The 25,684-nt window shown below is 34.5% G+C and overlaps 1 protein-coding gene across 8 annotated transcripts in view; it reads left to right on the top strand.

The window, feature by feature from the left end:
- Positions 1-25,684, top strand: part of LOC138709184 (protein SLC31A2-like) — a 152,002-nt gene that overhangs the window by 40,840 nt on the left and 85,478 nt on the right. The window contains exon 1 of one of the 8 annotated variants that reach the window (XM_069839758.1): positions 2,901-3,673. The exons of the other annotated variants lie outside the window; for them this stretch is intronic. The gene's annotated coding sequence lies outside the window, so the exon portion shown is untranslated. Of the gene's footprint in view, positions 1-2,900; positions 3,674-25,684 lie in introns of those variants that run through there. 8 annotated transcript variants of the gene reach the window in all.

The raw sequence follows: 25,684 nt of genomic DNA, 5'->3' as shown, positions 1-25,684 counted from the left end.
TTAATTTGCCAAATTGAATGAAAGTTTTCAAGTCTCCCATGTTAACCAAGCATTTTCCTAATAATTCACCACTGACCGCCTTAGCGATTACAATAAGGTGACGCAGGTCACAGTAGTTTATATTTCCCATCCTACTCTGCAGTCTCCTCTCCTAGTAAACAAAGTATTTCAAATCGAGTGCCTCACGTAACCGAAAATTGTGCCCATGTATGCTCTACGTGATTGGCTAGTGTTGTGTTGAATGCACATTTCATGTGGGTGGGGATAACTTCCCCTACTGGCGTTCGCCGTATTACGTTTTCGCCATTTTTTTTTTCATCCCATTATACTAGATCCTTTGAAGGGCCATTTGTAGACTTGTTTGATGTTGAGCACACGAATAATAATTAAAGACTTAAGGAAAAATGACAATTTTCCACGAGGTAAGAACTTTTACTCAGCTGTTTTTTTTTTCTTTTGCTCAAGCACTTAATGTAGTAGACTAGGTATGTAATTTATAGCCTAGGTAAGAAAACAAATTATAGCAATATGTTTTTATTTTATCTTACATAAATTTCTAATATGGTTGAAACATTGATACCATATTTTAATTATTGAGTGCAGTAGGCGTAGGAACTATACAACATGTTACTATTTCGACCAGAAACTTAGGCACGCTTTTGTGACACCAGATTATAAATATGGGAGAAATGTCATTCGAACATGCCACTTCTTACAACAACAAATTCCACAATTTGGGACATCTGGCCGAAATCTGCGGCTGACCACTAGGATCTAGAATACAAAGCAGAGGTTAAATGAAAACTACAATATGATTGCAAAGAGAATACGGAAAAATGATAAATTTAAAAATAAAGTACAGTTTGAGTTCGGAGAAACATGAGATGAAAATACATTGAAGAGTAATGAGATGAAGTGAAAAAAGAATTACATACTATTATACAAGTGATTGTGTAGAATGGATAATGAATCTCTCAATACAAAACAAATGAGTGTCACTTCTTCCTTCCACAAAATTTCACTTGGTTCATTCTTGAAAACAATTGTTCATATGAATATGTTATTTCGAATATAGACAGAACCTGTGCAGCTTGGTTGTGAATGTTCTTATACTGGTACTTGTCCCTCAAAACAAAAAAAGTCTGTGAGAATGCAGCTATGGAATTTTTCCTTTAGTAATTGACGTTGTTTAGTCAACTGTTCAAAGACAGGTCTGGACCCCACAAGTGACACCAACAAGGCATCACATTGAAAGTCGAATAATTCTAGTTGAAGTTCTTCAAGTGCGTCATCAATACTGCAGGAAAAAGGTGACATGAATATATAAAAAACATTTTTCAGCATTTTCAGCATTGAAATCGCTGGTCAGAGTCTTCCTTTGACTCAGTAATTTTTGTAGAAAACTCAGCAAGGATCTCCTCCTCAGCAGTTGCGAATTTTAAAGTGGGGAAGTGAGCAGGATTTTTTGCTTTTAGCTGAATTTTCCAAAGCCATAGTTTCCTGATAAGTGCATTAGCATTATCAATCATGTCAGTGACCAATTTATTTTGGCCTTGCAGTTTGACATGCAAATCATTTATATAGCTTAAAGGCAGTTGTATCTATTAGTCAGTCCATGTTATATCAACACACTTCTGAATCATTTTTAACCTGATTCTCTTAGATTGCAATGAAATTTTTGTCATATGTTGTCTATGAAAAGAAAAGTAAAAATTCAAAATATCTAAATGTGTTTGTAGTGATCAATCATAAAAAAAAAAAAAAAAAAAAAAAAAAAAAAAAAAAAAAAAAAAAAAAATTTAGTGTCTAAGGCAGGCGTCTCAAGGCCAACACATGAAAGTTGTTACAGAGAGCAAATGTAGATAGCGTAGTCAGCAGAAGAGATAAGCGCAATACCTGAAGATAGCCGGTCATTCATTATGTTACACACATGAGCGAGCTAAGTTGTAACTGTCGCGGGAGAAATGCTACAAAGCTGCACTTTTGAGTTGTACTGTCACAATAGATGGTTATTTTCGGAAGGAATAAAATTTCTTAAGTAGTTTGTAATAATAATAATAATACATTTATTTTCTAATGATATATCAATGAATAAAAATAAGACATCTGAAGCATGAAGAACCATACATGTTACATAATTATTTAAGCACAAGGCACTGGCCATCTTATCCCATTATCTCCTGGCCTAGTTGCCTTTAAGTGGTGCCTTGTTGGTATCATGTGTGAGGTTCAGACCTGTCTTTGGACAATTGACTAAACAACAAAATACTTCATTTGTAGTAAATGGTTTTTAAGTTTACACTATATTTAGTTAAATAAAATTCAATTAAATAATAATAACATTACAATTAAACTTGTTGTTGTTGTTGTTGTTAAAGTACGTAGTTTTATGATACGTCAATATTAATATATTAATTATAGTAATACTTACTTACTTACAAATGGCTTTTAAGGAACCCGAAGGTTCATTGCCGCCCTCACATAAGCCCGCCATCGGTCCCTATCCTGTGCAAGATTAAGCCAGTCTCTATCATCATACCCCACCTCCCTCAAATCCAGTTTAATATTATCCTCCCATCTACGTCTCGGCCTCCCTAAAGGTCTTTTTCCCTCCGGTCTCCCAACTAACACTCTATATGCATTTCTGGATTCGCCCATACGTGCTACATGCCCTGCCCATCTCAAACGTCTAGATTTCAAGTTCCTAATTATGTCAGGTGAAGAATACAATGCGTGCAGTTCTGTGTTGTGTAACTTTCTCCATTCTCCTGTAACTTCATCCCGCTTAGCCCCAAATATTTTCCTAAGCACCTTATTCTCAAACACCCTTAACCTATGTTCCTCTCTCAGAGTGAGAGTCCAAGTTTCACAGCCATATAGAAGAACCGGTAATATAACTGTTTTATAAATTCTGACTTTCAGATTTTTGGACAGCAGACTGGATGATAAGAGCTTCTCAACCGAATAATAACACGCATTTCCCATATTTATTCTGCGTTTAATTTCCTCCCGAGTGTCATTTATATTTGTTACTGTTGCTCCAAGATATTTGAATTTTTCCACCTCTTCGAAGGATAAATCTCCAATATTTATATTTCCATTTCGTACAATATTCCCGTCACGAGACATAATCATATACTTTGTCTTTTCGGGATTTACTTCCAAACTGATCGCTTTACTTGCTTCAAGTAAAATTTCCGTGTTTTCATTAATTATAGTAATAGTTAAATAATATAGTTCGTGATGTTTTCAATAATTAAAAATAACCAAAACATCTTAGAAATTCACAAATAATCTTAAATCTGGTCTCAAATTCTTTTCTCAAGTCCTTCAGTACTTCATTATATTTGTTACACTGGTCTTGATTCAAATTAGTTAACAATTTTAGATTAATAAAGTGGTAAATGTTACCCACTGAAACTTGCGACTCCCACAATTTCGCTTTCCCTATGGAAGCTTTTATTTCTTCATACATTTGCGGTAATAAGGGCATCCTTTCCTTGGAGATGGACACAACATCGTAGCGGTTGCAGATGTCTATTCAAACGTCGCGGTCAATGACGTCATCTGGAGATACACGAACTGCTCCCGCATCTTGTTCCACTTTTACATACAAAAAATAGAGAGAGGAGGAAGTGCTCTGAGAAGACCCTATTGAGACGTCTGGTCTAAGGTATAAGAAAATTTGGAAGTAATTTGGTAGAAAACGTTAGTCAATATGATGGACATCAATGACATCATCAAGGCAAACCTATAATCTATAATAGATTGTATAGAGAATAAATAAATACAATACAATACAAGAATCAGTGATAGCTTAGGTTAGATTTGGTTTGGTTTGGTTTGTTGCTATGCCTTGTATATTATACATTTTTTGGTAGGCATACCAAAAACTTGAACAAACCAAACCTAACCTGTCACTGATCCTTGATGATGTCCATCATATTGACTAACGTTTTCTAGCAAATTACCGAATATTTTTATAGCCATTCAACAACTAAAGTTAAAGAAATTAACTTTGTCTTACCTTAAACTTAAGAAATGACTTTGGCTAAATATCCTATAACTCTCATTTTGGAAGTGCAGAAACTTGTGGAGTTATTGACTAAGATGTTTGCACATACACATGTCTACTGTTCAATGTAAGTTCAACTTGTGGATAAGGCCGGTCACATATTGAAGGCAGTGTAGGGTAGCACAACACAGTTGAGAGGACAGAACGATAAAAGCAGAAGATTAGAGCTGGGAGCAATGACTGCATCTTGACGCCAGTCCAGGCAGAGCCTGGATTTGGAGTCTGAATCAGGTGACAACTGGTAAATTTTATGACTTTAATCAATGGCCAAAAGAAAAGAAAACTCGAGCGAGAAGTGATTTTTAAAAAGGGAAGGGATATTTATGGAGAGTTCGTTTTAAATAATTTCGTGATGCGAAATTTAAGAAGTATTTTCTTTTAACTGAAACTCAGTTCGATGAAATTTACAATTTCATTGAAAACGATATCAAAAGAAGTAGATGCAATGCTCAGCAGCCTATTGAGACGAAAGAAAAATTAGCAGTCTATATAAGATAAATGTGTTATGAACAATATTTACTCTACATAAACATTTTAGTAACTTTTAACTTGTGACAATTTACAAATTAAACATTATATGGGTCCAACGAATTGCCTGGCACTACAGAGGAGGTTGAAAGTCCTGAGGATGGTTCAGTAGTATTTATAATTTCTTCTACTTCCTTCGAAATTGAAAAGAATACTTTCTTCTTTTTAATTTTTAGTTGTGACACAGGAGGCATCCTTTTCGTCATGTTGTACATCGACATACAATTTTAAATAATAGATCATCATCTTGGGAAGCAAACTTTTTTCGAAGGGCATTTCTTTCTAGAAATTGTTTCCTCATATGATTCATGGTCTTTTTCGTGACATCCGATAGAGTACTTTTTCTTTGCTACAGGGTATCATTTGTCTCGTCTTGATCACTAGCATCCAGGGTTCTTCACGTCCGTAGTGTTTTCTCCCACCTGCATAAAGTTTTGTTCCATCTCCATTTTCTCCACACCATCATTGACTACGTTACTTTCAGTTAAATTAGTTGATGGTCTATTGTTCATATACGGCAGTGGCCATCAATTCAAGTGTTCTTTTGAGGCAGTAAGGATGCCTGCGAGCAAGCAAGCCAGCTGTGTGCAAGATTCCAAAGGTGGGACATTCCATAGTGACACATGTAACATTTTTGAAGTAACTAACTATGGTCTTCACAGGATATTTAATTGAATATTTAGTAGTTCATGAAAAAGACATTACTATCTTTTAACATAAGCATTTCTAAATATAAACAAAACTTCTTAATGAAAAGGAATAGTTAATAATTTAAAAATTATTAAATATTATATGGCGTAACACACGAACATTTTCTTGCCACTTAATTTATTACCAAAATGAAAAATGTTCATATTATTGTGCCAAATGACATAAATACATTGTTGTTTTCCAAACAATTAAGACATGTGTAGTACACGTAACTGCTAAATCACAAACTTAAAAAAAAATACTAACAGTGCCATTAACAAAATAATAAAACATTGCGAATATGTTGTGACACAAGAAACATTTCTGTCATGTTGATTACTAATTATTTTAAATGCACTATGATACATCACTTCTTGTGAAAGACTTACACACTATGCCTACAGTTCTTATTATACAAAACAACACTAGATTACACTAAAATACACTTTCAAATTTAACATATCCACAGTTGTTTACAACCATAGGTTGTGATATTGTCTGTCATGTGTCATGTAACAAATACACCAATATGTCAGCCATTTGTAGTACTTCCCTTTCTTGAACATCACAGACACTTTAAATCAGGCCTGCACAAGGTTTGCGCTCTCCGAGCCGGCTCACAGCTCATGAGTGGAATGCAGTCTGTATAGGATGGACTGGAAGAAGGGGTGATCTCGTACAAAATATACACAAAAGGAAGTACTATTACGAGTGTTTATGAAATGAATTACCGTTCAGTGTTTACAAAACTATCTTGGACTTATTAATATAGAAATATTTATTTTACAGAAATAATAGAAATTTTATACCTACTTAAATGTACAATATCATTATGTTATATTTTTATTTATCACTACATGAAAACGAGATTTTATGCTGTTGGCAGCTGAAAGGAATAGTAGTGCTGCTCATCGGAGTGACTACTATCGAAGAGGAATTGGAGATAACGAATAAAGCTCTCCACCGGTGATCTCCAGTACTATCGTAGGTGGAACAGGGAACATACGGAGGGATGCAGTGGTTCGGAGCGAAGCGTAGTTGGAGGACGTAGAGCTCAAGGACGATCGGCGCGTATGGACTGAGGGTAGTTGTGAGTGGAATAAAATGGCACCAGATCGGATATCTGTCGCATGGAAATTCTTTAATTTAGTTGAAGATAATAATAAAGTTGCATGCTGTGAACTTTGTGGGCGAATTTACTCTAAGGGTGGTGGTACTTCGAATTTGTTAGACCATTTGAAGCGATCGCACAATCGCGAACTTGAAGAAAGTAAGTAAGTAAATTTAAATGTTCAAAACACTTTTGAACTCTTTTAAAAAGCGTGTTTACTTTGATTTATATATAAAAGTTCTAATAAATAATTTCGTGGTTTTGTGTGCAGACAGAGTAACATTGCGAATGAAAAACTGAAAAGCAGAAGAATTTCAGCAAAAAAGGACCCTCTAAGATTGATCCAGCTTATTGTTACTAGATGAAACTCTAAACTTCAGTGATGAGCCGCTTACTTGAAATGAAATATGAGTTGGTGATTGTGTTGCCAGAAAAGCCAAACGCTCCTAGGACGCTAATAGGTCCGTATTTGGAAATCTCTATGGCGTGGACCAGGTTAGATAGATTTGCTGAGTAGACAAAAATTTTAAAATGTAGGTATGTAAGTTTTTAGGCTAACATTAAGAGCCGCGGTTGTGGTACTCGTACTTGCTGTCAAAAATAAATTATTACCATTCAGATACACATTGACGGTTAATTAGTGATATCGTTTTCGTAGTTTTAAAATTACGCAAAACATTTGATACGATTTTTTAACTGCTTTAGTGCTACTGTTCCAAAGGTCCACGTCTAGAAAAACAAGTCTTGAAATTTCTATAAAACGTAACTTTCGAGGCAATAAAAATCATACATAACTTATGTGGAATATTTAAAAGGCAACCTGAGTTATTAGATTAAAATATTGAGTTTCATTCTGAAACTAAAGAAACGTGTGGTAATAATATAATTGCAATTATCCTGAAGTTGATATCCGCTTATATATTTTTTTTATTGCAGAGGAAGAGTGACGAGTTTTAGAAGAGGCAGTTCAAATACTGACACCCTTTAAGACAATGATCACAATCCTGTCTGGTGAAGAATCTTAATAAATTGTTTTGGACAGTGAACTTTAACCCATTGATATCACACGTTTCTTTTGTTCCATTCTGAAACTCCCTTAATATATTTTACGTTAAACTAAACCGATTATAATAATAAACTGTTTGTGAATAAACGAGTGTTTCCAGGAAAATTATAAATGTTTACATTAGCTACTGAAAAACTTTACTTCTGCTTTAGTTTTCAGTTAATTTTAATGTTATTAATTTGATCAATGACATAAAACTAATACTCCTTTCCACGTATACTGTGAAGTCTATGAATTTCAAAACTAGAAAAAAAATCTATCAGCTAACATAGTACTTCAAGCAAAACAAGAAAAAAAGAAGAGCCGAATTAAAAGAGAGAGAGGTAAATAAAGAAGAGGAAATAAACAACATAAAATTACACACTTATTTTAAAAGATACGCGGACGTCAGCGGACTCCAATCACTACCTGATCCGACTAAAGGAATGCTCAGTGGAAAATGTATGTCTGCGCCACAGCACATATACAACCTGCACGGCATCAATCGGAGGTAACTGGAGGTCTCCGATTGAAAGCGCACAAACAACCGCTCCGGAGAAAAACCTAATCATAAGCAGCACTAAACAGTAGCCTACTGATCATAATGAAACATAAGTTACAGATGTTCAATGCCTGCCTTTATTAATGTTGATTATAGAAAACAGTTGCTCAATAAATGTTGAGCCAAACATAGCAATCATTTTCACAGCCAGCCTGTGTAGTCGTGGATATTATTGCTAATGTTTAGTCTTGTAAAACTCAACCAGGCTAGTAGTATTATTCAAACGATCTTCAGCCCTTAGGTCACATTGAAGATCAATAAGTCCGAGCTGTAAATCGTTAAATGTTATGTTTTATTTAACGATGCTCGCAACTGCCGAGGTTATATCAGCGTCACCTGTGTGCCAGAATTTTGTCCCAGAGGAGGTCTTTTACATGCCAGTAAATCTACTGACATGAGCCTGTCGCATTAAAGCACACTTATATGCAATCGACCTGTCCCGGAATCGAACCCGCAACCTCGGGTATAGAAGGCCAGCTCTATACCAACTGCGCCAACCAGGCCCACCCGTAACTTATATGACACTGTTTCAACTGGTGTTGAAGGAATTTATTATGATAACTTTAAACTTCTTTCCAATTAAGACAAGATTTTTAGTAGGTTATTTTACGATGCTTTATCAACAGCTTATGTTATTTACCGTCTGAATGAGAAGAAGGTGATAATGCTGGTGAAATGAGTCCGGGGTCCAACACCGAAAGTTGCTCAGCATTTGCTCATACTGGGTTGAGGGAAAACCCCGGAAAAACCTCAACCAGGTAACTGCCCCGACTGGGGATCGAACCCGGGCCACTTGGTTTCGCGGCTAGACGCGCTAACCGTTACTCCACAGGTGTGGACCTTAAGACGAGATCTCGGGATCTAGAATTAAATTCATTTTGAATTTCAATTAATATGTGTATATAATCGTTTAAAATGGCTTCATCACGAGCAGTTTCTATCGTTCGAAAGTAATCCATATTACATTTCCGAAAATTACTTACGAAAAGTGTAAGTTTACGACTGAAATCCCGCAATTTATTCAACATATCAACACTGAGCTGGCCTTTTCCCTTAAGAGAGATATTTAAATTGTTGAAGATTAATATCTTTAATATCTTTATGTCTGGACTCGTAATGACGTATTATGTTATGTTTCTTTCTACCTTTCAAAATGTTATGGCAGATAAGTCACTGAGTATTTACTCCACCAGCTATGAAAAAATAAACATTTTCCCATGCAACATTGAAAGAATTTGCCTGATGATCACTATTCCGTCTTTTAGATTCCTCATTCTGTACTGTAGCAGTAGGTAAGCAAAGTGAAACAGTTACTGAGAATACACACTGCACTCCATTAGATAGCTGAATGGTCGTTTCCCTCTCCTCTATCCATAGCAAGTCTATGTCATTCTGACGTATCTTCCTCTCCGATTCGGCGAGCAGTAAACACCGCTCTACCGCTCCGAAGGAGAGCACGCGCTTGTTGAGCGCTGTTTGTGCAGGTATGCTTTAAATTCTTCGCCACCACAAGCTTTTGTAACTTCCCCTGTATATTTGACTTTTTTTTACTTGGTCATTTAACGACACTATTAGCGACTAGGTTATTTAGTGTCAATGGGATTGGTGCTAGTGAAATGGTATTTGGCGAGATGAGACCGAGAATTCACCATAGATTACTTGATATTCGTCTTACGGTTGGAGAAAACCTCGGGAAAAATCTAACCAAGTAATCAGCCCAACTTAAATTTATTGAAAATGCTATCAAAAAGTGTTCAAAATGTACGAATATGATATCAATAGAACTAATATACGTTAGATCAAGAAAAGACCTATATTTTAGAATTGCTAAATGATACCTAAGTTAGGGTAAGTTAATTAATACATGTAATAACCTACATATTGTTAAATAAAACGATTTTAAATTAATATCATAGGAGAATGGAAGAAATCCAAGATCCTTAGCATTGGTCAACAACAAATTAACATCAGAAATGTAGTAGGCTACCATTTACCTAATGTGCAAATAATAAATATTTATACATAGGCCTAGTATGGTGGCTACTTACTTATTATAAAATGTACAGTATAAGCTTGTTTTTTTTGTATGAAATAAATTAACATAAATCAATTTTTGCAAGTTTTTAATCCAAGGAATTAAAAATGTTTTATACGAATTTTAGGCTACACACTATATTTTTAAAACAGTTGCTGTTTAGTCAACTGTCCGAATCTCTCAAGTGATACCAAGAAGACACACTTATGAGGCAACTAGGCCAGAAGATAATGGGGGTAGCATGGCCAGTTCCTTTCCCCCTTACAACGATTATGGAATACATATTTTCAAAGGTGTTTAACCTACAGCATATGTACATTGAAAAACATAACGCACAGGTGTGTGTGCATACACACAAAATTATATAAATCAACAATAAGTATTTGAAATCCCACTGCCAATTATGTTCAGGCCGTAAAGACTTCCATTAACAACAAAAATAATTGTAACTGAATTTGAGAATAAACTTTTGTGATACACGAACATAGTATTTCTCTTCGTGTGTCACGTGTTTTTCTTGTAGAATTTGTACAGAAATCAAAATGTTGTCCATATAAGAAGTTGCTTGTTATGTGTTGTGTCTCACTTTTACATTTATGAAACATTAAGAAATGGAATGGTTTTGAAGAAATATAAACAAATGTCCATTTGAGCGTGACACACGAACTCTCAACCTTCCTTTGTAATAATTGTAATCAAGCACGAAATAAGTATTGTATTATGGTTTCTATGCATTATACATATTAATAAAGGTAAGCACTTCATTATTAATTGAATTTAACATACAGAAGTAATGATTTATTTGCCTTAAATGTGCATTCAAATATGTCATTTCTAATAGATAATTTCGCGCTCTTAAACCACAGACTTCTTTGTGCGTATTCTTCTACATATGTGTTGTTACACAATCACTGTTGTCAGATGAAAAAAATTCGGATCATAACGAAAAAAATTAATAACAAGCAGAGATTTTTCTTTTTCATGGAATAATCCATTGGAGGGATAGAAGGAGACACTTGTCATTCGATAATTTGAAGGAAGGACATAGCAATATTATAGATTTATAATGCACGAATTGACAAACAGTCTGTAGAAATTGGCGTACTTGAGAGTCTGAATGATCATTCGCTTCATTTTAACCCTTTTACAATTTATTTTAAAACCTTGTATTTGCAGTAGCTTTCGTGTATCATACTGCCATCTCGTGTTCGTTTACGGCGGATGGGTGGCGATCCTGGCGGTTATTCTCTTCAAAGTGCAAACGATTTGAACATAGTGATGACCTATCTGTTACATAATATGAATCACGGTAACACACGAAGTGAATGAATGTAACCTCTATGAAGGTTATTATAACAGACTGAGCACTGTAAAATTCTATTTATTTATTTTGCCAAACAACAGGAATAAATCCCACTATGCCTAATTGTGCTGTATAATGTAAAACAAATACATAAACTCATTAAGTCTGAGAATAAAGAAAAATATTATAACTACGTAAAATCACAAATTTTAATACAAATTTTAAGCAAATGTAATGCACAAAATTTCATAAACAATTTTGTAGGCTAAAGAGTATGTTGTAATAATAAGTCAAAATCCGGAAGATTATTTTTAAGAGATAGGGAATTAAACATAAGTTACACATTTGAATTAAAAGTGAGCATTTTAATACCGATATTGTTGATTAAAAATGGGAATATGCAGTAATTATATTTCTTCAATTTCTTTTCACTGCATTAAAATTAATAAGATGTAATAGTTCCTTACTCATAATCATTACACTTACCTATGGCTTTTAAGGAACCTGGAGGTTCATTGCCACCATCACATAAGCTCGCCATAGGTCCCTATTCTGAGCAAGATTAATCCAGTCCCTACCATCATATCCCACCTCCCTTAAATCCATTTTAATGTTATCCTCCCATCTACGTCTCAGCCTCCCCAAAGGTCTCTTTCTCCCTGGCCTCCCAACTAACACTATATGCATTTCTGGATTCGCCATAAGTGCTACATGCCCTGCCCATCTTAAACGTCTGGATTTAATGTTCCTAATTATAGCCTACTGTTAACAATTATATATAAGAATAATTGTTGCAATCTTCTACAAATAGTTATTGAAGTTTGGCCTACACAATGAAATTCCTTTAATAATGCATTATACGAGTAAGAATTGTTAGTAATTACTACCATATTTATTTTATTAAAATACGCATATCAAAGGAAACATTTCTGAATTCGTTTCTGTGTACAATAATTAATAATTATTTTTTATAAAGATGACAACATAATTGAAGCATATTCAAATTTCATGTAATAGGTCTATTAAACTATTATAAAGTAATTTTAGAACTTGTTCATCCTTAAAATATTTCTTGAATTACGAAAAATAAATCCTGGTTGTCTATATACTTCATCTATGATCTCAGAATTTGGTTTTCAGAATTTAAATTGTGTGTAAGGATTAAACCTAGATCTTTAATAGAAAAATTACAGGCGAAATTTCCAGAATTCATACCGTATTGAACATTTGGTTGTAGAGAAACTCTATGAAAACTTATGAAACAGTATTTTTAACATTCAATGGAACATTTTTTAATACCGTACGAGTATATTCCAGGTAATAGGACTGTGTATATCAGGCTCCGCCAAGTCGAGTCAAGATCGTGAGAGGGCGTACAGGCCTATTTACGGCTTCCACTGCGGGCAGTACACTTGTACACTGCAGTCTATCAGTGGTGGAGCCTATCGAGGTCGCTTGGGGGCACCGGTGCACTGCATTTTGCACCAGGAATATTTATGTGCTAAAAACATGAACCTTAGCAATGTAATGGATGTTGTTATGCGAACATTTAATTTCATAAGGTCTAAAGGACTCAATCACAGGGACTTCAGGGCACTGCTTGATGGTATTAACAGTATGGGGATTTACTCTACCATACCGAGGTAAGGTGGTGAAGTCGAAAAATTCTGGAACGTTTTCTCGCACTTAGAAATAAAACTGCCTTATTTATGGATGTACATGGGAAACCTGTTAGAAGCCTTGGACATGAAAGAATTATATAAGAATAATGCAACAATTGTGCGAAGTTTCGAACGTAGATTTGAGGATATTAGAGATCTTGAACAACAATTTAAGATATTTGCAATATCTTTTTCAGTGAGTGTCCTGGATATTCCTGCTGAACTACAATTAGAAATATTTGATTTACAAAGCGATATTGAGCGAAAGGATAAGTATCAAAACAAAAAGTATTAACCATTTCTATACTTGTTTTCCACGAGAAAGGTTTCCTAAACAGTACAATCTTGCTGCAAGAACGTTGTAAATGTTCGGGACAACCTACGTATGCGAAACACTGTTTTGTTTAATGAAGTTTACAAAGTCACGTCACAGAAACAACTAAGTGATGAACAATTGAAGGCATGTTTGCAATTGGCTGGTACTAAAACAATAGCTCCGAGAATTAAATAGCTGCTTACTAACAGAAAACTGCAAAAATCGCAGCGGATCTCTGATGTTTAAGAAAAATTACTATTATTAGAGAATTGTATTTGAATAACAACGTTTGTACTGTTGTTTTATTTTGTTAATTGAATTGTATAGCAATGAGAAGAAGACAAACAGTATATTAATCTGTATAAAAGTGTATATTTTGTTTTGTTTCATTATTGTGCAAACATGCAAAAATTTGTTTCGTATATAGTTAACTGTACAAAATTGTATAGAGTACTGTTTTTCAGTATAGTGCAATTAACAGTGAAAGCGTGCTTCAATTAAAAGCTGAAATTAATTTACATTCTTATCACAAATTTGGTTCACATACAAGTTCTTAGCTCCACCACTGTGGAAGCAGCTACCCTTGCCCGCAGCCGTACGTCAGGGCTTGAGGGTTTGTACGTACGCACGAGAGTGTAGTCACTTGACGGTCCCTGGTGTATATCATGTGATGCAATTAAAATTATACCATAGCCTATACATTAATATCTGGAATAAAGATTAGTAATTACCAGTGGCGTAGCATGAAATTTTGAGCAGGGGAAGCTAACTCAAGTTCTCTTTCATGTACATGTGAGAAAACGTATTACAAAAATATAGTCTTAAAATAAATAGTAGTCGTTGTCAAGCCAGCAGTCCGAAGATTGGTTGGAACCTCGTAACACCAATAAGGCATGACCTCAAATGGTACGTAGTAAAATATGATTTCATGGTTTATACATATCTCTAACAAATAGACACAGTCATTTGTTTTTTAAATCGCACTTCTGTTCGTAAGTCAGTCTTGATAATAGAATTGTCCTAAAAATTCAAGTAAATTGGTGTCAGGAACTGTTATTTCACTCATTATTTATCATATCAGCCGCAATGCACACTAACCTTCAACTGAACACAACTCACGAAAGGGATAACTCGGAAACTTTCAATGTAAAAGCTAGCTTCTTCCGTGCCTTGCGACAAGGGTAGTTTAGTTACAAAGGGATGGAGAATCTGCGGGATGGGTTACACAGAAGAATGAGTGAAAGAAACCAGTCTGCTTGGAAGCTGGCGTGTGCAGGCTTCTTGTTTACTGCTGCATCACAAATCATCCTGAGCTGCCGCATCACAATATTTAACGCATAAATATAAACTCTATTAAAATTAATAAATAATTTTGTTCATAAACGGCAGGTTTATTATGAAATTATTATTAACTGGGGAAGCTGAGCTTTTTAGCTTACATTGACGCTATGCCACTGGTAATTACATGTCTTAACTGTTTCTCAATTCATTAAAACACATCCTCCATATATCTAATTTTAGATTCCATTCTATTGTTTCATTTCTCAACCAAGAAATGTTAGTAAATATAAAATGTAAATAGCACTTCTACTCGGTACACAATAAAGTATGTAGCCTCATAGGAAGGAATGAGTGACAGAGATGTTTCAATGCTTAGAGCCTAGCTATCCCTCGAATGTCTTTGGATCTTCTCTTGCAAACTGCCTGGGTGCAGTGGAGGAGAATGTTCTTGCACAAAGAGCACGGGTTGCTGATCACTGATATAGGGCAAGAGAAACTCTATTTGTTTCTGATACGTCCAAAGTTTGTTGGTTGTACTGGATCACCACTACTTTTCTTTTTCTGTCTTCTCAGTGCTTGTTTCTTAAGCCTGCAAATCATTTTTATGTCTGGTTTTATAGCAGAAAATTGTAGCCCCATTTCTGCTTTTTGAATTTAGTCCATTTCGATGTTTTCTTTTAGTGGACCCATACGTAGAAAATCCGGTAATAAAATTGATACATGATATATTATTTTGCGTTTTAGATGTTCTATGGTAATAATAATAATAATAATAATAATAATAATAATAATAATAATAATAATAATAATAATTGCAAAACAACAGCAGACAACTGACTTAGCCAAATTATACTGGACAACAAGATTCCAAATGAACTAGATCAGCATTTCTCATACTATGGTCCATGGACCACCTGTGGTCCTCGAGGTCTGCCCTTGTGGTCCTTCAAAAAATACAGAAGAAAAAATAAAATTCAAACGAATTGCGTATCACATTATAGCTGAAAATCTCAGAGTTTGGAAATGATACATGGCAATCGCCTTTCACTTTTTCTCCCAGTACTGACATTTTATGAAATTTATTACCCTACTCGTCTACCGAATTCCCACTCTACTCTCAGCAACAAAAGAGGGATTTAAAGCACTATGAACGTGGCGTTTCTCGCCATTTTTTCCCTGCACATCCTGCATCTGTAACCCAGCCAGGGACTACCCAAATTCATAACAGAGGATCAAAGTACCGAATCTTTTCATATATTTATGACTTTCTTAATAGTTTTGCCGACACCCAGACCGCACACTGAAATCGTCACTTACTGTACAGTCTCCCTGGAAAAGGATGAGACGATTGAATATTCTTAAGTCTCTGATGTAAGACACTGCGCATGATCGGAGACCAGAGCACCGATACACAAGATAACGAATATTGAGTTACTTAAATTCAGGCTATTTGGTTTGTTACTAACATCGTTCTGAAATTCACTTCAAAAACTGCAAAAAATATGATAATATTACGTAAATAAAAGATAAATATATACATAAATCGTGTAGTTAAATCGACAATGGACCTTCATGACTAGATCGACACTCCTCACAGAAAGGAACGCTTTCATGTTGTTTCAATAGCTCAGACGGTAAGACTTCTGCGTGTTGTGTAGAATAGTGCGAGTTCAATTCTTAGTCTACACAACGATTTTTTTTGTCTAAACAACGTTGAAATAGCAAAGTAACGTTGAAATAAAGATTTACAAAGTCCTGAGATTAAGTGTTAATGATCACAAACAATACAAAATTACAAGTTATAATATTATAAACTTTAATCTAATGAATGCATTTATACACTCATATACAATGTAAATGCATATATATTAAAACTAACAATTAAAATGAAATTAAAAAAATTATGTAATAATAGACAAACTTTTACAAAGGTTTAGAGTCCTTAGGCTAAGTCATTTGTTGAGTAATTATTACAATATTTTATTAATAGCTTTCCCATATGTGTAAGAAATGCACTCGCACAAAACAATTTTTGTTAAAAGTATGGCTTTGGATTATTTCATTCTCACCCCTTCAGTTAATTTTAACTATTTTATCTACGTGTTTGCAATAGTGTTTAATTTAATGTGCATTCAATTTTATTCATGTTACGATTGAATGAAAAAGCATTGTTGCAGTTATTGACTAATTACATATATTAATACTAATTATTAAATGCATCTGTTAAGTAACCAATTGCAGTATCTTTTGCAAAATCTTGAATCTTAAGTTGTCAATAATATTTCTGTACAATATACTATAATACGTTAAAAGAATTTGCAATAGATTTGGGATCCTCTTCTTTATAATTATTGGTTTTTAATGAAAAAAATATTTTCTTTCTTAGGATATCTACAAGTTTAAATTTAATAATATTCCGAATAGGTTTAATTGTATTATCTGAATTTTGTACTTTTCTATTCAAATATATTCTATTTCCCTCTTTCATAATTTTTGATAAATTACACTGTACTTCTTGCAGTATTTAAGAACATGAGGATCATTACATTGCAACACATTACATATAGATTCTTCTTTTTAATACATGAGATTTTGAAGTCCCTGCGTTATCTACATGTTTTTACTTTTGAATTTTTTCACAACATTGAGTGGAGAACATCCACTGAAGTGATTATGAAATTAAGTGAAAAATTCAATACATTTACTCTTAATATCAGTAGTACCAGTATCATATATGTTTTTCCACGATTCATTTTGTAGACATAAATGTGAATAATCACTAGATACAGTATTTACGATCTTTTCTTAGTTTTTAAATTAATATTTTGAAATTGTTCAGTAACATTGGAAACACTTAGGATTTGTTTATCATGTTCAGACAAACCATTTATTATAGGTTCTGTCGAATAGGAATTCAGTTTAATTCTGTGTACAAAACATTTATCAATGGCTGTGCTACTTCGGCTTGTATGCTGTGGGAAAATGAGTCTACGACTAAGGTTTCCAGTTTCAAGGAGTGAATTTAATTTACTTTTACGGAAAAGTTCCGAGAGATAATCTATGTTTATGTCACTACAGATCACAAATTCCATATGAGATTTCTAAAGTCTTTTCTTTACAAATTCAATGTTGGCTATAAATATTAATAAATAATCTAAGAAATATGAATGATTGTAGTTAGAAGTCTGATTTACATTATAAAAAGCAAGAAGTTACATTCCTCCGCAAGATTCGAACTTTCGATGATGGTTTTGTCGTCCAACGCACAACCACGGACCTATTCAATGCGTATGTTAATAACCTACAATTTAGCTGTAGCAATGTGGTGTCATAACTTGGGGTTTGTTTACTTAATGTAATTAGATTTAATTTGATTATTTTTGCAACAATTGGACTTCCTGTTATTTAGTTATTTAATTTAGGGGAGGTCGAAAATCGCCCTATTCCTGGGCATTCCCGGATTTCTTCATTGTAAGAGGATGCTCTCTTTTTCGAGGCAGTTCGACAGGACCCCTTTCTGACTGCTAACGAAATAAGAGCAGCATCTAACTTTCCCGGCTCTTCACAGACTGTGATCAGCAGGTTGAGGAACTGCGGTATTAGGAGCCGGAGGGCTGCGCAAATGGAAATATTGGGGGAAGCACAAGCTGTCGACCATCTTGCCTTCGCTACCAATCGAGTGGATTTCGATTGGAGAAATGTAATTTTCTCCGACGAAACAACCATCTCGAGTGATTACGAAGGTCCTGTCCGTGTCTATCATGAGGATGGTCTCCGACATGACCAGCGCTATGTGCACCAATGTGAAAGATCGGGGCGCTTTAGCATATCGTGTTAGGGGTGGATGTCTTACAATGGACCTGGCGTTATAGAACGCATCGATGGCCGGTTTAATGCGGGAACTTACGAGCACATTCTGGAAAATATATTCCTTCCCTCCGCCCGAGAACGTTTTCCCGAAGGAACATTGCTGTTCCAGCAGGATAACCATCCCGTGCACTATGCTGCAAGCATTCAAAGATGGTTTCAAAGGAGACCCGAGATCGAAATCATTAATTGGCCTCCGAAGTCACCTGATTTGAATGTCATCGAAAATTTATGGGCGGAATTGCAAAAGAGAAGGATAGCCACCTATGCCCACCGACGCCCTCGAAATCGAGACGAATTGTGGGATCAAGTTGTTGACACCTGGGAAGATCTCGCCGGGGATCAGAACTTATTCCACAATCTCGTGACATCCATGCCGGATCGACTTAGAGCTGTAATAGAAGCTGATGGCATGTGGACAAGAATTTAAGTTAACAGGTCTCTTTTTGTTTCTTATGATTTTTGTTTGAGGAAGAATACTTTTAACCTCCAAGTAAGATTTATTTTTTTTACGAGGTTCAGCCCACTTGTAAGACCCAGAAATTGGGCATAAATTATTCCATATTTTTCGACAAATTAGACAGTCGAGGAACTCTGAACAAATTAATTACACCTCAATAAAAAAAAAAGTTTTACCCGGGATCGAACACGAGACGTTTCGGTTATATAGTGGAACCGACACGCTACTATATGAGCTAACGAGACAAGACAGTGACAGCAGCAGTCCAGAATGTAGATCCCTTAGCAGGCATTTGCCATTGGGTACAGTGAAGCAATGATATTTTGTGACTCGAGCTATGTTGTGAAATCCAGGCCTTAAATGGCAGTCTTCTTCGTGATCCTTATTCTGGTCCTTGTCCTTGTTGTGGTCCTTGTAACAATTCTTGTACTATTTGTCATGTTATGTATCGTTACGTCGATATCAAGTGAACCGCGCTGTAGAACTTTAACTTCTGACGACCAAGAATCGTCTCATTCTTTTTCAGGGTAACTGTACATCTTACACCAATAATGGAACGTACCAAATTGCATATTTACTTGTTGAAAATCGGGCATGTTTCTGCATTAATTCTTTTCATTTCTGTTTTTCCAGATAACGATATAAGAAATTTTAGACTCCTCCTATTTTAAAATCTGGGCGAATCAGATCCGGAAATTCAAATTACAATACTTTTCTAATTATATTTTTTGTAGCCAATCACAAGTAACTTAAAACAAATTCTGTGTATTGCTGATTCGTCGCTTGCCTTTTAGCAGTTATTTGTTTGAAATCTTTCTTATGTGATATACGCTAGTAGTTGTCTATGTCTCTGTTAAATAGTGCCCTTTATACATAATGGAAAACTGGCTTCGATCCGGATCTTTGAAAAGAAAGGAACGTGATTATATGCTTCATTTAGGCAGTGCTAATAGTTCAGAAGCTGTGTGTGAAAATATTAATATCAGTGATTGTAGTGCCATTAAAGAAATATCTAGTCCTGTTGGAAGAAAAAATACTTTCGTAAATATTATAAGAGTTATTTGGAACTTGAATTTACTTGGTGTGGCAATGAGAGTGAACCAAAACCTCGGTGCGTTGTTTGTTACGAAGTGCTTTCAAACGAGTGTATGAAACCCGCGAAATTGAAACGGCACTCAGACACAAAATACGCAAGTGTAAAAAGTAAACATGTATAATTATTAATGTGAATGCCAACATTTATTTATTTTGTTAATTAATAAGTTAAAGATTATCCAAACTAACAGCCTTGAATTATTAAAAAAAAGAAAATAAATTTTCTTCTATTAACATTAACTTAATTAGTTAATATTAATATAAAATTAATTGAAATAAATTAATTTTAATTAATTCTATTTTAAAATATAGGTATGCTGGTATTAAAATATGCTACAAAAATAATAAATTTGCTTTCTAAGGGAACAAGAGTAAGGTGGTCTGTGGAACTGTTCTGACTTAAAAAGGTGGTCCTCACTTCAAAAAAGTTTGAGAAACGCTGAACTAGATGATTTCAGTTGGAAGAATAAGAAGAAGATAATAATTATTTTTCATACTTTCATTATAATAATAATTGACTTCAGTATCAAAATTATATTGGAAAGCAAGAAGGAGAATGTCGTTCATCCAAGTTCCTGAGCGCTAGGCTGCTGCTGCTTACTAATTTCCTGCTGTCTGAAATACCTACATACCCTATATGCATTATAAGGAATACCAGACAGTTGATTTGCTAAAAAAATACAATTACTAATGAACAATTAATTATGCAGATAAAGAATACGAATTGTCAAGTCACCGCAAGGCCTTAGTTGCTTGACAGTTTTACTTGTAGTGCAACTCTATCCTCCTCTCTTAGCAGCACAGTTGTCGGTAACTTTATCATAAAACTTGGGACTTTTTTTAAGTTCCTTGAAAAGTGATTTTTCAATAGTCATTGAAGTGAGTCTGTTGAAATGATCCTGAGCCGTGGCATTTTTGCAGTATTTTATTCTTTTCAATGCAGAAAAGCTTCTTTCACCAGAGGCACTTGTAGCTGGTATTGTTAAAATCAGTTTAACGAGCTTTGATACTTCAAGTAATGTTTCGCTGAAGTCATTTTCGTCTATGTACTTATGCAAATCTGACACAGATTCTAATCTGAATTCTGAACTGAAAGTATAAGGAAGTTCAGACAGGAGGCCCTGACAATTAAAATGCCAACCATAAGGGAAATTCATGACATTTTGGAGAAGACATAGAGGGAAATTAATAGTGTGTTCTGCAAATTTATTGAAATCTAAAAAACCGAAAAATTGCATGTGTTGTAAATCAGAAAATCTTTGTGGACGATGAAATTGTCAATTGTTTCAAAGTAGAGTCTACGACATTCCATTGTCCCATCATTCATCTGATGCCTCATCTTACTGTAGTAGTCAGATGCAGACATCCTTTCCCACTTAGAGTCAAAATCATTGCGAAGTCTATTTAAGAATTCTTTGAAGTCTTCAATTTTGTTTTGGCAATGAATATTGCTGAAAGTTTTCTTCTGCAAAATTTTGTACAAAATTTCTGCCTTTGATAACATAATATGGAAAATCTCATCAGAAAATTGTATTCAAAATCAACGAGATTATTTTTGAAACCTGGTGCACAATACCGAGTTTAAGAATCAAATACAATAATATTGAGAACAATGTGATGAAACAACTGATTTAATTTGTCTCTATTATTGTGGATCATTTCAACAAGACGAGTATTATAAAGCCATCTAGTTGGAGCAGCAGATGGGAAACGACTTTCAACAATTTCATTGAGAGCGTAGGATCTTTTAGAAGATGCAGAAAAGAAAGAAGCAAAGCCAGAAACTGTCTAAAAAAGATTTTGCATTTACTGATACTGATTTGGAGGGTGGATATACGACTTGAGTGGGCTCTGATGAGACCTAAGGTGTCACACATTTATTTGATAGATGTAAGTCCTTCAAGAAGGTATGAATATACATTACATGGCCTGCATGTGGATAGTAGAGGCAAGGAGCACCTTTCGGTTCTTATTGCTAATAACATCAGAGGTAGCCATGTAAAAAAACTAAGATCAGACGCTATGGACAGTACTCTATAACAGAGTCGCCAGTATGAAAGGATAATTCCGAGCCTTTGGCGTGAGACGAACTCGATAGCTCAATGGTAGAGCGCCTGACCGGAGAACAGGAAGTCGCAGGTTCGATTCCCGCTCGAGGTTGTGAAATTTTTCTTTCATACCATGGCATGATTGTGACTATAATAGTATTTAATTCATTAAAAAAGCAGAATTGTAATATTCCTGTGTTAGTTAATGCTAGGGCTTCTCCTTGTTTAGGTTAAACTTCCCACCAGTAAGGTGTTTAAGTTAAATTAAATTATGAATATTCTGCTGTTTCTAGTAACGAATATTGTAAACACAGTAACTTCACTACTTTTCTTCAAGCTATTAGGGGATTAAAACAAAAAACTGATGACTTGATCACTTCTTTAGCATCTCAAATCATAAACCTGGCATAATATAATGTATAACTGAACATCATATTAAACAACAGGAAATATTACAACTGTCTTTACGTGGACATTTATTAGGTTTTAGTTTCTGTAGACATGTCTTCCAAAAGGAGGTGCTTGTATTTTTATCAGAGAGGATCTATTATATAGTAAAATTGATGTACGGTAACTGATTTCTGTCTTGAAGAAGATATTGAAATGGAATACAAGTTGGTTGTGAGATATCAATTTAATTATCTTATATGTTTATAGAGCGCCGATGGGAGATTATAAAATAGTTTATAACTAACTTAGATTCGTTACTTTACAAACTACATACCGAATTCGTAATCTGTGGTGACATGAACATAGATTATCTATCAGAAAGCTGACGTAAAAGCAAACTAAACTCACTTCTAGAAACTTATAATCTTAGTCACACAGTAAGTTTCCCAACCAGAATACAAGCTGGAAGTAGTACAGCCATAGATAATATATTTATAGATAAAAGTAGATTGAATTCATATTCAACAGTACCTTCAATCAATGGCCTGTCTGATCATTATGCACAAATTCTAAGTGTTTTCAATGTGAGTGAAAAATTCAAAAGTGTTAATTAAAAAACCAAAAAAAGGATTATAAATGCTGAAGCTCTTCATCATTTATATGCATATCTACAAAATGAATCTTGGGAAAATGTATATAGTACCAGTACCCTTGATTTTAATAGTAAATTTAATGCGTTTTTCACTATATTTACTAATTCAGATTAATGTTTTCCAGTCAGGGTGGTGAAAAAATGTAAAAACATGTGGATAGCTCAGGGAATTAAAATATCATGTAGTACAAAAAGGAATGAGTAGGAATAGTGATAATTAAAGAACACACTTTAGTTGGACGAGTTGTAAGGTACACAGCACACATACTATATGGCAACTCTTGGCTGTGCAACCTCAAGATTGTCACTAGGTAATTCGTAAACACAGATCTAAGTTGTACAGGCAAGTGAAAAGAATGTAAAGAAAACGTGCACACATCAATAATTGTGATAGATAAAGATTGAAATATCAGCATATGACAAGCTTATTATAGTATACAAACATAATATATTCATAGAACTGCTCTGACAGGGATGGCGAACCTATGATAAGTGATGACACTCTAACTCAATTTTGGTGGCACGTCACATGATCTTGTTATTTTAAATTCTTGTACATGGTATAATGATGAACCTACAATAAATTGGTCGAATATGTGATGCAATCTAATAAAAATTAAGTAACATATAAAATATAATTTGGATTCAAGGGGGGGGGGAGATTTCATGGCGATTTTTAAGGAAAATTGTAGGTGGCACACGAGACAATTGAAAATTATAGACCAGACATTAACTGGCACACTAGTCGGAAATGGTTTGCCATCCATGCCCGGCTAGGAATTGAACTCTTGGCAGTAGGCCAAAAAATCAGTTCTATAATTAAATAACAGCATTGCAATGAGATATAACATACATCCTTAAATTTTCAAATGAAAATCTTCTTCTACAATCACCCAAACAACATTTATATATTGAAAAACTGCGTTCTACATCACATGATGTAACAGGTGCTTAAAGAAAGTAAAGGAGATTTTCTGCATCAGGTATAGCAGTAGTTTGCCTCATTTTATTTGTTAAGTCAGTTGTTATATCTTTCATTGTCCAATACCCACAGTTCTTTCTTAAAACCGAGTTTAATTTTTCTTTTACTTTCTCGGTGATCGATGTAGATTGCAGTTCCTGAAGTTGTCGAGATAATTCATCGATCAGGCTAAGAGCTTCTGACATTTCCATCTCTGTTATCTCTAGACGTGTGATTGTTTGGACACACACATTCAAAATTGTTTTTATTAATTTTAGCTTTTCTTCTAATTGATTTGAAACCAGAGATTTAACACGCGCAATTGCTGAACAGTCCTTTTCGTTAAAAGTATTGATGGTTTTAACAACTGTTCTATAATGTTTGGCATAGTAGAACACAGCATGCAGCCAAATTCCCCACCTAGTAATTATGGACTGTGGAGATAACGGTATGCTTGCTGCCATTTCCTTCAATTTCATTATTTGCGACAGTGCCTTTGAGAATATTCTTTTTTTATTTGCAATGAAAGTGTCCACATCATCATACGACGATCGGATTTCCTCCGACACTCTATGGTAACCATGAGCCATGCAAGTTACATGAATCATGTGTGAATAATTTTTCTGAATTTCTTTGACTGCTTTGACCGTGTAGGAAGCCGCGTCACAAAAATTAGCAAATTTTCTCGCTTGACACCCATGGGATAGAGAATAGACATTGATTTATTAAATAGATTCATAACAGCTTTATGGTTAACTTTTTCCAGTACTTCTGTTGTGAGTAAATATTTCTTGCCATGGTCATTGGCTAAGAGAATTTCTATAATCACATTTCCCATGTACCTACCGGTAACATCAGTGGTTTCATCTATACTGACCCAAATTTTGTTATCTGCTAAATTTTGTCGAATATTACTAACAACTCTTTCGTAGCAGAAAGGTAAATAATTTTGGTATAGAGTTGTTTCTGGTGGAACCTTCTTCCCTGTATATTTTCAATAAATCCACTAAAGTGAGGATTTTTCACTTTATGCAAAGGAATATTTGCATTTATTAACATCTGACACAAGTCTCTGAAGAACTCTGATTGTTTATTTGACAGCGAATATGATGTGGATGGCATTTCAGTTCTCTGTTCCTTTGCCGATAGTAAATCAATATGTGCCATTATGTTTTTTGGTATTACAATGTCTACGTAAAAATCTTTTTTCCTGAACTTGTATTTCTGTATTGCATAATATACAAGTAATACTTTCTTCATTTTCTCTAAAGAACTTATTACCATATTCTTCTTTAACTTCTTGATTTTTGCGGTTTTTGTTTTCGGCATTGTTTTCCATCGTATTACACTGCACTTCAATAATACACAATTCAAACTTTGAATGAACGTGGTTCAATGATCTTCAGTTCCTTTTTGCTACACATCTCCTTATGTACTCAAATGTACTGCATGAATACTACTCCGCTGTGACATCAATGTCAACACTCCTATTGTTGTTAAGCTGAATCCTCTACTAATTGATATTCAAAGAATAAAAATATTACTTATATTAAAATCGATGATTGTAAAGTAAAGAATCCAAAATCAGTTGCAAATCATTTTAA

This window comes from Periplaneta americana, chromosome 11 (genome assembly GCF_040183065.1).
Source record: "Periplaneta americana isolate PAMFEO1 chromosome 11, P.americana_PAMFEO1_priV1, whole genome shotgun sequence".
In the NCBI taxonomy this organism is placed as follows: domain Eukaryota; kingdom Metazoa; phylum Arthropoda; class Insecta; order Blattodea; family Blattidae; genus Periplaneta; species Periplaneta americana.
The sequence above is the reverse complement of the archived record's forward strand: the minus strand, read 5'-3'. Positions and strand labels throughout refer to the sequence as shown.